General features: G+C 44.6%; 1 protein-coding gene across 7 annotated transcripts in view; it reads right to left on the bottom strand.

Annotated features, from left to right (window-relative positions):
- The window catches only part of CCDC91 (coiled-coil domain containing 91), a 335,516-nt gene that overhangs the window by 251,398 nt on the left and 68,783 nt on the right, over positions 1 to 15,335 (bottom strand). The window lies entirely within an intron of this gene.

A 15,335-nucleotide genomic window follows, 5' to 3' on the forward strand; every position in this document is an offset into this window, starting at 1 on the left:
CTCAAGGGTTAGAATGTTAAAGTCCTGGGAACATGAATTAGCAGGTATGTCTTTCAAATTTATTATACAGATACTCATTTCTATGGCATATATTTATCTATCACATGGCTCTGCAATTTCTCACATAATTCCATGATACATGGATGATATATACAAATCCTGAGTCTTCTTTTCCTTAGAGTGCATCATATCTCAATAGAGATTTGTTTCATGAACTACCCTCCACTGTCCTTCATAACTCAAGTCACATGATCTTCCGTTCAAAAATCACAAAACTAAAGCAATTATTAGATGGAAAATTAATCAAATAGTTAGTGTATTTTACTTGTTTTTGTGCAAACCAGTAAGAGAGCCATCATCCTGTAACTAGCCATCTCTTTTGGACCACTAGCAAATGCAAAGAGTTGTATTTATAAAACAATTGTGAATTACAGTACCAAAACACTTAAAAAGTACTAAGATGAAACATAAAGACTATGCCCCAATTACAAGACACTATACCAGTGGTTCTCAACCCACAGCTGATTTGTCGTCAAATCAGCACACAGCTGTGGCCCACGTGACATCCTCTGGCCCATACAAATAGTATGTACATATTTTGTGGATGCGGCCCACATAACACAGAGAACTGCAAATGCATATGACAAATAGGTTGACCACCACTGGGCTACACACACTCATCAAAACAGAAAGTCTGTCAAATCACGGCAACTAGAGAAGGGATGGAAGCAATTCAGACTGTTCTCTTAGATCTCTGCAAAAATACTTCATTTTGAAAAAATGATAGAAAATAAAAATGCTGTACTGAGCCCTAATATCAGAGCTTATCAGCACCTGAAATATGGAAAAGTTGTGTTTTTCAACTGAGAAGAGCACCTTTCAAGTTAAGCAACAGTCATTTGCAAATTATCACACCACCTTCAGAACATCTACTCTTTCAGTGCTAGCTAACTGAGGGCACATAAAAAATACAGGATTCTTAACAGAATTATGAAGTATCTACTAGTAATGTGTCTTACCATATACAGTGTAGTTCTACATTCCACAACAAGAAAATAAATTAACAACAAGGGGAATACTCTTCTCTAGGCGCTTGAAGAGCTTTGTAATTTGAGCAGGCATTGAAAATGCTCAGTAGCAGGCTTGATCAGAAAATGTTGCCAAATTCTCATTACAGATATGCCAAGGGCATCCACACTAGATATATTCCCAAGTCCCTTCATGTATAGCATGCTGAAAGGGCACTAAAATTAGCAAAGACAGCACAGGGAAGATTCTCAAAAGTATCAAAATAAATGAACAAAGAGCTTCTCTGATATATCCTTGCTCCAAGAGCTGCGGAAACTACATGTCAGACAAAAAATAGCCCCAGATCAGTCAAGACTGAAAGGTGACAGAGAAAGATAAATTCAGTGAGAGAATCTCTTGATCTATCCATGTGTCGGAAGGATGCCAATAAGCGGAAGCTTAAAAAATCTCCAACTCAACTGTACATCACACAAACAAAAGAGAATCTCATTCTTCAATACATTCATGTGTCAAAAATTCATATAAGCCAAAGAGATCCGAAAATGTTAGAGTGTACCAACGTACCACATCCTGTAGATATATTGGCAGAGTGGCAAAAAAGTGAGGCCCACTGTGACGGGATCCCCAGGGTACAACCTGGAACTGTGGGACCACTATGCTCCCTTAACTCTCCAATCTGAGTTCTCTCACACAGTGCTATACCAGTGACAAGCAGCAAAACCCCTCCAGGAGCTATGATCACTCAGCCATCAACATTTGGAGCCACAAAACCAGTTAAATTGGATGAATGCTCCCTGAGCCACTCATGAATCATACAGATAGAGGCACCAGCCAATCACCCCAGCCCCCAGCCTTGCGCCCTAGAAATATACCATCTTACACTGCTTAAGACTCCCTTGGACAGTGCTAGTTCCTTAATTAGTTCACCACTTTCTTCAAAGGAAAATGGACATGCATCAGTCTTTGTAATCTGAGTTGAGATTCCCCAAGCACTTCAACAAAAAATACACTGTTTTAAATAAAGTATAAGACAGATCTATTAACTACAGAAAGATAGATATTAAAATGACTATAAGTAGTAGGCATAGAGATCAAAGTTGGTTACCTAAGAAATAAAAATAGAAACAGTCTAAATTCTAACTGACAGACTAAGCAAGATTTGAATCGGTCTCACTCCATTGGATGTTACAGGGAGCTTACAGTCCTCTATACTAAGACTGAACTCCTTTCCGGCCTGGGAGCAATCTCCCTAGTTCAAAAAGTCTGTGTCTTCCAAGCTATCTTCCAAGTGTTAAGATGGGGGAGAGAGACACCAAGTGATGTCATCACTGTCTCTCTTTTATACTTTCTTCCCGCTGCTAGAAAGATCCTTGCTGTGACGTGGGGGGTCAGGCAGCCCCCATTGGTCGACAGTCCCCATCGTGTGTGTCTCCTCTAAGTCATCTCTGGGATAATCGGTTCTTCTTGATGGGCAATTAAACACCTGTGTGACCAGTGACAGTTGCTCCTTTTCCCTACTGAAAGGCCAGCTCTTGGCATCTCCTAACCTCACAATATATTTCAGTCACACATATGGTAATACTTCATAAATTCACATACAATAATAGTACATACAATCTAACAGGATATTAAGGTTCAACAGATCAAGACTTTTAAAATGATACCTCACAAGACATACTTTCTACAAAACATATAATAATCATATGACAGTGGTGAATATGGGGGTTCCAGGGTTCTACTTTGAGTGTCACACCCACCATCTTGGGGAGAACAGTAAAAAGTGTTCAAGCACCAAATTTTGGGCAGGCGACGGGAGGGCATGCCAGGGAACTATTGTGACTCATCTCAAGCTCTACTCACCCATCAAGCTCCAGTCACTCCTAACACCAAAATAAGAATGTAGATTGTGCAGATCTTCACAATATGATTGTCCCTCTTCCTTCTTGTGCTTCAGTCATTATTACTGACATTTAAACTGCCTGCCTTAAGTAGGCTTCAGAGTCAACATCCCATTGAGATGAACACAAGCAGTTCACACTTCTCAGAGCAACTGTTTCAGTCTATTTGAAGACTGAGGCAGACATTACCGAATGAATTTATGCTCGGTTCACATACTGAAGGTTTTCTTTACAACTAGAGACTTTCTTTTTAAAAAGGTTAGATTCTGGAGAACAAGAGGCCAAATATCATTAAAAAGAACTGACTTAAGATGTTAGGAGTCAGCCCAAATTCCTCCTTGAAGGTGACTTAAGTTGTCCCATTTTCCCAGGGTTTACTGGAAGAGTGAGAATGCCATCCTAATCTTAACACAGTAGTTTGTCCAGAGGGAAAAGAAGCAAGTTAAAAACTGTCTCAATCTTGATGCATCAGCATGAAGAACAGTAACAATGTGTTCAACAAGCAGTCAGTATAAAGCATCTACATAATGGCTCCTATGGTATGCCTTTGGACACTAGAACCCCACAGCTTATCTCAAGGTCCTGCATTCATCAGATACGTGGTGGAGGAATCTGGTCTTGGCTAGCACTTATAAACAAAGCAGTTCCTGACCCAGGCAGCTTGAATCAGCAATTCCTGCTCAGACTGCACCCCCACTCTCACATCCCGGAGTCAGCAATTTCTGCTTGGATTTCATTGAGACAGCATCTATTGCTCAGCATTTCTCAGAGATCCAGTTTTTACTGATCGTGCAATCCACAGTACTCCAGAATCATGCAGCAACCTCTTAGTCATCGACAAGGAGTCCTCTCCTGGCCAGCACAGACTTACACAGTTCCCCTTTCAGCTGCTCCAACATGTGAGATTCTCCTGCTTTCCAAAGTTCTATCCTGCCAATATAAAGCATTCATGTGCCAGGGTGAAGCCCATATATAACTCCTGTCAATCTGAGTCACTCATTCGCAGTCTTCCATCAGGATGCATGTCATTCTGAGCCTTAGAAGAGCATAGGAAAAACCAGTCATGCGCCAACATACAAGCACAGGGCACTTAAGGATGTCAGATTTTTTCAAGATCCTGCTAAAAGGCAGAAACAACACACCTTTTTGTAAATCTGAGACTTAAACCAAAGGAATAGGGATATACTGAGCTGTAATAGCTCACCATAGGTCTCACTGGCCTTGGTAGTATTACAGGGATCATATTTTCACATACAGGAACTCTCCTTAAATAATCTTGAGGCACAAATAGGTTTTTCCTTCAGGATTCCTTCCTGTTCTCTTTTACAAACATCTACCGAATACACAGTAAAGCCCGTCATTTATCAATGTTTAAGTAGCTCCCCCACATCCCTCAAAAGGTACCTATATAAAGTTAAATAAATAAATAGCACAGAGCAGATGCTTTTACATAAGTACTTCCATCATATGAATACAGAGGGAACAGAGAAAGGAACTGAAATCTATCACTCTTATACTGGTACCATATTGAAGAATACTCCATGTGCCTCCCTCAATAAAACAAACAGTCAGAAAAAGTAGTGTATGAGGAGTCATCAGTTTTTGAGACATTATAAACAGTAGCATCAGCAAAGACAGATACAGCTGTGTACATTGCTGGCCTATGCAAATACATACTATTATTGTTTTCCCTAGTCTTTCCTCATTCATTCCTTCATATTGCTTTTATTGTATCTTGCCCTTAAATCTTAAATAAGAGTACAAGCTCTTTGCAGCATCAGCTCTTTGCCTTTTTACTCTGTGCTTACACAGTACCTAACACAATGGGTCCCTAATTCTGATAGGAACACATTACTGTAATTTAAAAAAGAAAGTAGTTCTACCTCCTGCTACTAGTCAGCATAATACAAGTATTTCTTTAGCATGATGCTGGAGGAAGATTTTGTGGAAAAATAGTGTGTATACTTTGACTACTGTATCTTATCTTTTCCCCTTATACCAGCAAAAAGTCCACCATGCTTATTTATATTTTTGTCCATTTCCAGATTATGGATAAATTAGTCCAAAGCTCTGTCTGAAGGGCATGGGGGAGAAGTGTTGGTATACCATCCTCCCCACAAAATTTTTGCATTTTCTCTTTTTTATTTGAGCCTACAGTGAAACGTGGAACATAGCATTACCATCGACATACACCCCCATTTTGAGGACTCATTCTTCTAACCGAGCACTGTGTAATTCATAAGCCTATCCTTTCATGTTGTAAATGCCTGGGGAAAAAACGGTGCAGATCCACGATTCAAAAGTTGGTTTTAAGTTCAAGTGAACCATCAATAGCAAAAGTCCTTAATGTAAGTTTTATAACGGAATGTCAAATCAAATCCCGACATCTTAACTTTTCATTTAACTGTATTAAGCCTAAATATTGAAGAATAGGCCAATTTTTTTCTTTGTCAACTTTAATTTTTATGAATGTAACACCTTCAAGGAATTGATGGGACTTTTAACTACCTGTTCTTTGTCCACTATAAGTCTAATGATGAAAACGTGCTGGGACTCTTTCAAGGGAACATGATGCTCCCCAAAATTATTTTAACAAAACAGTGTAGCTCAGCTTTAACAAAAGGAAGACTTGAGATTCCCATTGCTCAATGTGAAGATTATGATGTAAGAATAGTTCTACACAAAAACCTTGACCAGGCAAAGCCACAATTTCCCAATAAACCAAAGGTAACTTACAAGTCAATTTTCAGAGGAGCAGCCGTGTTAGTCTGTATTCGCAAAAAGAAAAGGAGGACTTGTGGCACCTCAGAGACTCACCAATTTATTTGAGCATGAGCTTTCGTGAGCTACAGCTCAGCTGTAGCTCACGAAAGCTTATGCTCCAATAAATTGGTGAGTCTCTGAGGTGCCACAAGTCCTCCTTTTCTTTTTACAAGGCAAAGTCAATAAAACCTTGTATCAGTCCTATAAAATCTTGTTTCTTGCAATAAACTCCTTTATTCATGAAATATTTGCAAGGATTTAAGTGCACTGGGACGGTGTGAAAGAGTAGCAGAAAGAGTTGTATTACAAGTTTAAACTGGTTATATTATACCTGAATACACAGGGGGGGGGGGGGGGTTTGTTTTTTAATTTTAAAAACAGCCGGATATAAACCACTGCCAAAAAAAAAAAAAAAAATCAGACTTGCTTATAAATCACACAAAACTTTTAAATACCCACATAATTAGTTTTAAAGGATGTAACATTTGGCTTAAATTAGACTTTAGAAAATAGATACTATATACTTAAGGCAAAATGTTTTAATTTTGTGAAAGTCACTAGCACATCTGATTTGCATTCAAGTAAACAGATTTGAAGAACTCTATGAACAACGTGATGGATGTAAAATCATTTGTGAAAATACTGTGACACTGGTAAACCAGGTGCCAGCTTTTGCCAAGGCTACAGGAGTCATGTGATCACTAACAAATTCATAGCTGGAAACCAGACCAGCTCACCTGTATGTTAATATTGTTCAACAGGGGTATTAAAATTGTGAGAATGTGTTTAGTCTCTATAAAATGCATGTAAGTTGCTGCATGCATTAACCTTACTTGGGATGTCTGCATCCCATGCTATAACATAATATGTTAGTTTTGCTTTGTAATTGTTAAAATGCCTACTCTCAACTTGTAAACCTAGACAGGAAAAGTGATTCTCCTGCCCATCCAGAAGAACTATCAAGTTTAAACGGGCCATCGCGGAACATCACAACACAAAGCCTGGTTTAATGGCCCCCTTACATCCATGAAGGTGAAGGAAGAACACCTCATCAGCTTGAATTCTGGAAGAGGCAAATAAAGATAACTAACATGAAGATTTTTCATCTCTTTGCTGTTTGAGTTCTTCGAAAGGCTGGAGCTAAGAAACAAAAGGTAGAGATTCCAAGGTTTCACCTGGGTTGGCCTAAAAAGACATTCAGTGCTCACAAATTACTACACCCATAGACTGAACTCACCGTCTATATATGTTGCCTGCTCTAAGCTGTAAAAGGCTCTTATTTTTTTCTCCTAGTTAAATCCTTTATTAGGTTACGAAAGGATTGGTTACCAGCATTGTCTTTAGTGTGAGATCAAAGATTCAAACTGATCGGGGGTAAGTGACTGGCCTCTTGGGACTGGGAGCCACCTCAATATTTTGTTATATTTTGGTGTCAGTGACCATTTATCACTAAGGCCTTGTCTACACTGCCACTTTACAGAGCTACAACTTTAGCTGCGCTCAGGGGGGTGTTTTTTCACACCCCAGAGTGAGAGGTTCAGCTCTGCGAAGTGGCAGTGTATACAGTGCACCAGCGCTGAGAGCCACACTCCCTGCGCTGGTAGCTACTCCCCTCATGGAGATGGGTTTTGTACAGCGCTGGAAGAGCTGTCTCCCAGCACTGGTGCCACAACTACACAGCCACGTTAAAGCACTGCCGCGGCAGCACTTTAACGTTGCTAGTGAAGACATGCCACCCAGGCAAACTGAACTTACGGTAAGATAGAGGAGTGCCCAACAGGACTGTCTCCGACGCCATGGTAAGACTGTTACAGTGATCCAGGAATTCACATTTGTTACTGAGTTGTTGAAATCTAATTATAAACCATACCACCAGTTTGGGGTGTCTGCCCTGCTTTTGACAGCTGCTCTGAGGTTGGCACTCTCGGTCGGGAGCCACTCCAGACAACATGTCAAATATGTCTTCCTTATTATTTGATTTTGGTTTCAGTGACACTTAACTAAAGCAAATACTAATATATACATTGAATGGAATCCAACAGAGCAACACAATTAAACACAACATTGGAAGCAAGTTTAATGAGGGCAACTTTTGCATAGGCACAAAAAGTATGCCAACATTATGTGGGATTTTATAGTTATAATTAGTTTATATGATTTATTCAGTAAAATACTATAATAATTGGTGGAAATCTTTAGTTCTTCACATAAGCATTATATCTTCTTCAAAATACAGAAAAAGAAACATTTTGGCTTACACTGGAAACCCAGCTCACTCCCAACAACCAGATAACCAACAAACCATAATGTGTCCTTAATCTAATGTAATACTGATAGTTTATCTTTACCTGTGATCTACTGGTGTGTTTTTCCATATTTTATATGGAATAATAAGGATCCAAACAGTCACCAGCCAAACACATAAATACAAATAAAGGATAACTCCACAGTACATTTCAGCTTCCACCTGTGACAAAAGAGGTGTAACATGCTCAGAGACAAAGAACTTTTTCCAAAGAAAAACTACTAAGCAGTACAGTATGTTTTCCATGGAATAGCTAAAGAAACCCTGTGGCTGCAATGGTGTGCTGTGCTCAGATTTAAGAAAGGTTATATCGTTAATGTTAAGTGTAAGAGGACAGAGTGTTTTAATATGCGTTTAATCGTTATTCAGGCAACAGACCCATAAGTTTTGCATAAGAAATGCAGAATCAGAACTCCTTTCGTTTTCTATTGTCAAGTTACTCAGACCTTCCTGACACTCCCAAATGAGGAACTATCCCAGTATCCTAAAGGCTACTGTCACTGTTGAAGACATAGCTGGCTATTGGATTCTCTCTTTTTGCGTCACAATAGTTGACTTGTAGTTTCCAGAACTTTTAGAGATCACTGAAAGTTTTGCCCATATATTGTCAATGTATAAAATACAAAAAAAAAAATGACTGCAACAACTCTTAGGGTCCTGGAGAAACCCTGAGTTTGCTGTGGGTGGGTTTGTTTGTTTTTAATTTGGCGAGGAGGAAATTGGGGAAAAAAAGATGGAAGAGACTGGAAAAACAAAGACTGACCAAACCACCCTCCCTTCTGACAGGAATTGAAAACTAGGATCTTATCTGCACAAAAGTTGCACCAGGTTTAACTAAAAAAGTGTATTTTTAAAACAGTTTAGTTAAACTGGTGCAAGTTTGTGTGTAGCTTTTCTTATTGCAGTTTAAGAGTGTCATATTTATTTAGCATAATTGATTATAAACAGATTACATAATTAAATAAAGCATTCTTAACATTTTTAAGAGTACTCACACAAACTTGCACTGGTTAACTAAATTGGTTTAAATACACATACTTATTAAACCAGTGCAAGCTGTGTGTAGATAAGGCGCAATTCTATTATTTAATAATATCTTCTGTGGAGGTTGAGTCAGAGACGTTCGTGTCATCACCAGTTATTCTCCCATTGCAACAAACCATTGGAGAATCCAAAGTTGACAACACAGACCAGGACAGAAGACAGAGACAATAGATGCAGCATAAGTAGCCCTTCCACGGCCTCAATCAAAGATGGCACTTAAAATTATCAGTTCCAATGTAGAGGAATTCTCTGAAGAGAAGGCTGATGTTCTGTGTGGCATGAAAGTAGACATCACATGCCTATTAGAGACAGAGACAACAGCACCAAACATCCCTAGTATGCATATTGCTGCGAACACCTAAAGCGACATTTATGGCAGTGTGATACTTGTATACAACAGAAGACAACTGGGAAACACTATGGTACAATGGAACTTATGGCTCAACATGATAGCAGTCGTCTCTGTTTACAAACCACAAGATGAACAGCTTGCATGGTCAACCAACTTACCACTGCCAGAAAGAGCATGCCTGGACACTAGCAACTTCAACAGTCAGGCCACCATCTTGGGATACCCCAACAATGAAAACAGTGGGAAAGAAGTTGAGAAGTAGATGGTAAAAAACAACCTGATCTTGCTCTATGAACTTCCCCCCACCCCACCAAGGATCATCATACCTTCCATAGTGCAAAACGGAACAAGGAGTATAGCCCTGACTTAGCCGGTCTCATCTCTGAAAATGAAAGGCAGCTTCAGAAGGGAGTCATGGCACCAACTACAACATACACCAGCGCAAGCAACAACAGAAGCTGCAACTCAGGAAAAGCTAGGAACCTAGGGAAAAAAAAAAGGTTACTCACCTTCTCAGAACTGTTATTCTTCACGTCCATTCCAATCAGGTGTGTGTGCACACACGTGCACAGTAGCCAGAAGATTTTTTTCCCCTAGCAGCAACTGTAGGGTCAGCTGGGCGCCCCCTGGAGTCACACCTTTCATGGCACCCAATATAGAGCCCTGCCGACCCTACACCCCCTCAGTTCCTTCTTGCTGGCTACTCCAACAGAGGAGTAGAGGGTGGGTATTGGAATGGACATGAACAACACATCTCGAAGAACAAAAGTTATGAGAAGGCAAGTAACCATTTCTTTCTTTGAGTGCTTGTTAATGTTAATTCCAATCAGGTGACTCACAAGCCTAATTTCAAGAAGCAGGGTCGGGGTCGTCCACTGATTGGACCACTGCTCATCCGAAGGCCGCTTTGTCTCTGGCCTGTTGCGTAAATCACATGGTAAAAGCGTGGCTGGAGGACCACATCACTGCTCTGCCAATTTCCTGAGTAGGGATCTGCGCCAGGAACGCTGTTGATGAAGCCTGCACCCTGGTGGAGAGCACAGTGATTGGGGATACAGGAACTCCCACGAGGTTGTAGCACTCGCAGATGCAGGATGTGATCCATGACAAAATGTATTGTGATGACATGGGTAGGCCTTTCATGCTGTCCACCACCGCCATGAACAGCTGGACTGATTTTCTGAAGGGCTTTGTTCTCTCAATGTAGAAAGCTAGCGCACAGCGGACATCTAATGAGTAGAATCTCTGCTCCCTGCCACCAGACTGCGGCTTAGGGTAGAACACCGAGAGAAAGATGTCCTGGTAAATGTGAAATTGCAATACAACCTTCGGGACAAAAGCAGGATGAGGTCTGAGCTGCACCTTGTCATTATAGAATAAGGTATAAGGGGGCTCTGAGGTTAGGGCCTTGAGTTCAGACACTCTCCTGACCGAGGTTATCGCCACCAGGAACACCGCCTTGTAAGAGAAGTAGAGCAGAGAGCACATTGCCAAGGCCTCAAAAGGTGGTCCAGGAGTCTGGAAAGGACCAGGTTGAGGTCCCAGACCAGGACAGGCTCACTGTCATTAGGGTAGTCTGTAGAGCCCTTTTAAGAACCGGCTGACCATCGAGTTAGCAAACACAAAGCAGTCCCTCCTCACCCAGGTGAAAGGCCGAGATGGCAGCTAAGTGCACCCTTACTGACTATAACAAAAGCCCCTGCTGCTTCAGATGGAGGAGGTAGTCCAGAATAAGCAGCACTGATGCTAGTGTCAGCGACAAATGGCACTGTGCCGACCAGACTGAAAATTTCTTCCACTTGGCAAGGTATGTGGTTCTTGTAGAGGGTTTTCTGCTGCCAAGGAGGACCTGTCTAACCTGGTCTAAAGAGGAAAGCTCCATCAGTTTCAACCATGGAGCTTCCATGCTGTGAGGTGAAGCGACTCGATGTTCACATGTTGAAGATGACCGTGATTGAGTCTGAGAGGAACTCCTCCATAAATTTAGCCATTGCCGAGCAGGCAGTGCAGGAGTACCTGCTGAGGATTGCCTACTGGTTGGATATTCGGAGTTGCAGTCCCCCCGTGGAGTAAACCTTTCACCCGAAAAGGTCTAATTTTTTGGCATCCCTATTCTTGGGCAAAGGGCCTTGAAATCCTTGTCTCTCTTGCTGGTTGGTGGCATCTAACACCAAGGAATCAGGCTGAGGGTGGAAATAGAGGTGTTCATAGCCCTTGGAGGGCACAAAGTACCGGCGCCTATTGTGCTTGGCCATAGGTTGCAGAGAGGCCGGGATCTGCCAAAGGATCTTGGTCATGTCCGTGATTATGAGCAGGACCATAGGGTCTCCATCATCCACAATTTCCTCCGCCTTAATGCCCAAGTCCTGGGTGACCTGGCTGTTGCAGCAGCTGCAACAGCCTGGGGTCTTCTGGAGCTGGGACTACTGAAGTGCCCGCTAGGGCCTCATCTGGTGAAGAGAAGACCACCAGGGAAGGTGGTTGCTCCCTACTGTCCCCACCCGAGGGATCTCTTGACCCCATGGGAACTGCGGTAGGTTGGCCTGGTCCCAGTGCTATGAAAGGCGTGGGTGTCGGTGCCAACATTGGGGCCCATGCCAGTTCCGGCACCTGGTGCAGCACGTGCACCGGGGTTCCTGTAGACGCCGTCGCAGCCAGCACCGATGACAGAGGTGGTGTCAGTGCCGGTACTGCGTCGTAGCCACAATCGGGGACACTGATGCCTCTGGTGCCACAGCGGTCAATGTCAGTGCCGCGGTCGGTGCCAATGACCGAGGCAATGGCTTCAGTGCCAACCATGGTGGAACAAGCGTTGTGGACGCCACTGATGCTGCACCTCAGCAGAACCCCTGACTCTGACCCTGGGCTTGATGGAAGGCCCACAGAGTCCAAAAGGGCCACTATGGTGGATTTTGCCATTGAGGAGCCCACTGCATCGGGTGGGACCGCCTATGATGCCATGAGGAGGATCTTCTGCCCCTGCTATAGTCGAGCAGTATGAGTTCAACTCAGAGTAGGAGGACCAGGGTGGCCCTGCTCCTCTTGAGGTTGAGCGTCGAGAAGCAGGGGACTGACTGCGCTCCCTGGATGGCAGTGCTGGAGTAGAAGGGTGCCAGGACAATGGGGATCGGCGTGCCATCACCACCAGCTTTCCCTATGACCACATGGGGTGCCGTGACGGAACCTGCAGTGCCGGGACGCTCTCTTGTCTCGGCAGCAAGAACAGTGCCATGAGCCTCAATAGGTCCTGCGCCGCCTCGAGGTGGACGGGAGCGGTAGATGCTCCGATGGGTGCGGTGAGCAAGATGGGCCTGGACTCGACTGCCTTGTTTGGGCAGGAGTCAATGCAGCCCCACTCTTTCGAGTCCCCAAGCCATAGCCCTACTGAGGTACTACTGGTGGCTAGTCCCTGGGTCTTGCAAAGGGAGATCGGCCTCGCTCTGACTTCTTTTTCTTCTGTACCGGCGATTGGGACCAATGCCAAAGGTTGCAATATCCATGAGAGGCTCCATGATGGTGCCAAGCTTCCTTGCCAGCATCTTTCTTTGGTGCCAGATCATTCAAAGATGGCGCCAGAGCACTTTGCGCCAAAGACATGCTGGATGCAGAATCCCCAGCGCCTGGGTCCGACTGAGGTCGGAAAGCTGCCTTCATAAGGAGAATTTTGAGACACTGCTCCCTCTCCTTAATGGTTCTCGGTCAGAATTCCTGACAGATTTTGCAGCAGTCTTTCTGGTGACCCTCACCCAGGTACCATAAGCAGGAGGTGTGGGGGGTCACTTTTTGGTATGCGCTTTGCACAAATCTGGCAAGTCTTAAAGCCTGGGGATCGCGTTATGCCCTGGTAAAAAATGGGGGGGTACCCCCCATAACTGAAACTTATAAAAACTATTAAACTATACTAACTCCTGGAAACTAACTATGTACATCGTATAAAGTACTGCTAATCTACTTGCCGAAGCAAGAGAAAAGAAAGGGAAGCTCCAGCTATTGTCACTGGCGGTAAGAAGGAACTGAGTGGGTGTAGGGTTCACAGGGCTCTATACTGGGCGCCATGAAAGGTGTGACTCTAGGTGGCTCCAGTGATGAGCTGCCAAAATCTTAACAACGGGTTCCCGCCTCACCCCATGAGGGGGTCGGTGCCCACCCGCGCCCCCTGGGACTCCTGCCCCATCCAACCCCCCCAGCACTCTTGCCCCATCCACCCCCCTCCCCGGTCCCCTGACTGCCCCCAGAACCGGGCAGGAGGGTCTCATGGGCCACCATACTAGGTGCCCACCCCACCCCGCCCCAAAGAGCCAGAAGGACCTGCCGGGGGGCGAGATGGGGAGTCCCAGAGGTGCTTACCTGGGGCAGCTTCCAGGAAGCATCCAGCAGGTCCCTCTGGCTCCTAGGGGTGGGGGAGCATAGCTAGGTGGGGAACAGGGGGAGCAGCCACTCCCCCACTGATCACATCAAAAGTGGCGCCTTAGGCGCCAACTCCCTGGGTGCTCCAGGGCTGGAGCACCCATGGGGAAAATTTGGTGGGTGCAGAGCACCCACTGGCAGCTCCCCACCCCGCGCCCGGCCCCAGATCACCTCACCTCCACTCCGCCTCCTCCACTGAACGCACTGCCCCGCTCTGCTTCTCCGCCCCCTCCCCCGGCTTCCCACGAATCAGCTGTTCGACAGGAAGCCTGGGAGAGCTGAGAAGCAGGTGGCGGCTTCACACTCAGGCTGAGGGTGGCAGAGGTGAGCTGGGGTGGGGAGCGGTTCCCCTGAGTGCCCCCCCTACCCCCGGGTTACCTGCTGCGGTGCGAGCGGCCCTCCTCGCGCCCGCGCCCCCCCCCCCCCCCCCGCCCCAGCTCACCTCCACCTCCCTGGGCCTGAGCAGGAAGCCACCACCTGCTTCTCAGCCTGCCCCAGCTTCCCGTGCAAACAGCTGATTCGCGGGAAGCCTGGGGGGGCGGAGAAGCAGAGTGGGGTGGCACGTTCAGGGGAGGAGGCAGAGTGGAGGTGAGCTGGGGCCAGGGGTGGGGTGGGGAGTTGCTGGTGGGTGCTCTGCACCCACCAAAAATTTTCCCCTTGGGTGCTCAAGGGAGCCACTTTTGGCCAGTTAAATTTAGAAGCCCTTTTAGAACCGGTTGTCCCTCGCGGGGGACTTCTAAATTTAAAATGTAACAACTGGTTCTAGAGAACCAGTGCGAACCAGCTCCAGCTCACCACTGGGTGGCTCCCAGGCCAACCCTGCAGTTGCTCCAAGGGGAAAAATCTTCCGGCTACTGTGCATGTGTACGCACACACACCTGATTGGAATGGACATGAACAAGCAGTTGAAGAGGAAACAACGTACCTGCCAAGATCCACCTTCAGAAAGGCTGAATGCGAAGGCGTTTTCCTCTGAATTGGATGAATTCACCTGTAATATTACTCCCACATACAAGCACTATGGAGAATTTGTCTCCCTAGTATGGAAGACTGCCCCAAAGTACATCCCTAGGCAAGGCCAGGCCTGGCCTAGACCAAATGGCGCCTCAGGCGAGCAGTGTCTTCAATGCCCTCCCCCTCTCTCCCCAAGCATTTATTAATCTTTTGAATACCTTATTTTATTGCATTTGTAGTCCATTTCATGACTTTGATGCACGATTTGCATTCATGATTTAGCCCATTCATAAGACAATAAATATGCACTCTAGCATCTGTATTTATTCATGTCATATCTATGCAAATAAAAAAATTCATTTCCTCTAAGCTTATAGAAACTTTAATTTTAAGCATAAATGAAGTGTACTAACATCAAGAAATTGAACTGTGCACAACATTGGACCAGTATTAAATAGTGTTACAACAGGTGACAGCCTTAGAATGTTAATCCTAGTCCTTTAATTCAAAAGGTTGCTTTTCTTGCCTTTGCCCTCGCAAACTAAAGCGCAGCAGCAGAGAGAGATCCAAAGACTGGCCAATG

Source organism: Caretta caretta, chromosome 1 (assembly GCF_965140235.1).
Source record: "Caretta caretta isolate rCarCar2 chromosome 1, rCarCar1.hap1, whole genome shotgun sequence".
Lineage (NCBI taxonomy): Eukaryota > Metazoa > Chordata > Testudines > Cheloniidae > Caretta > Caretta caretta.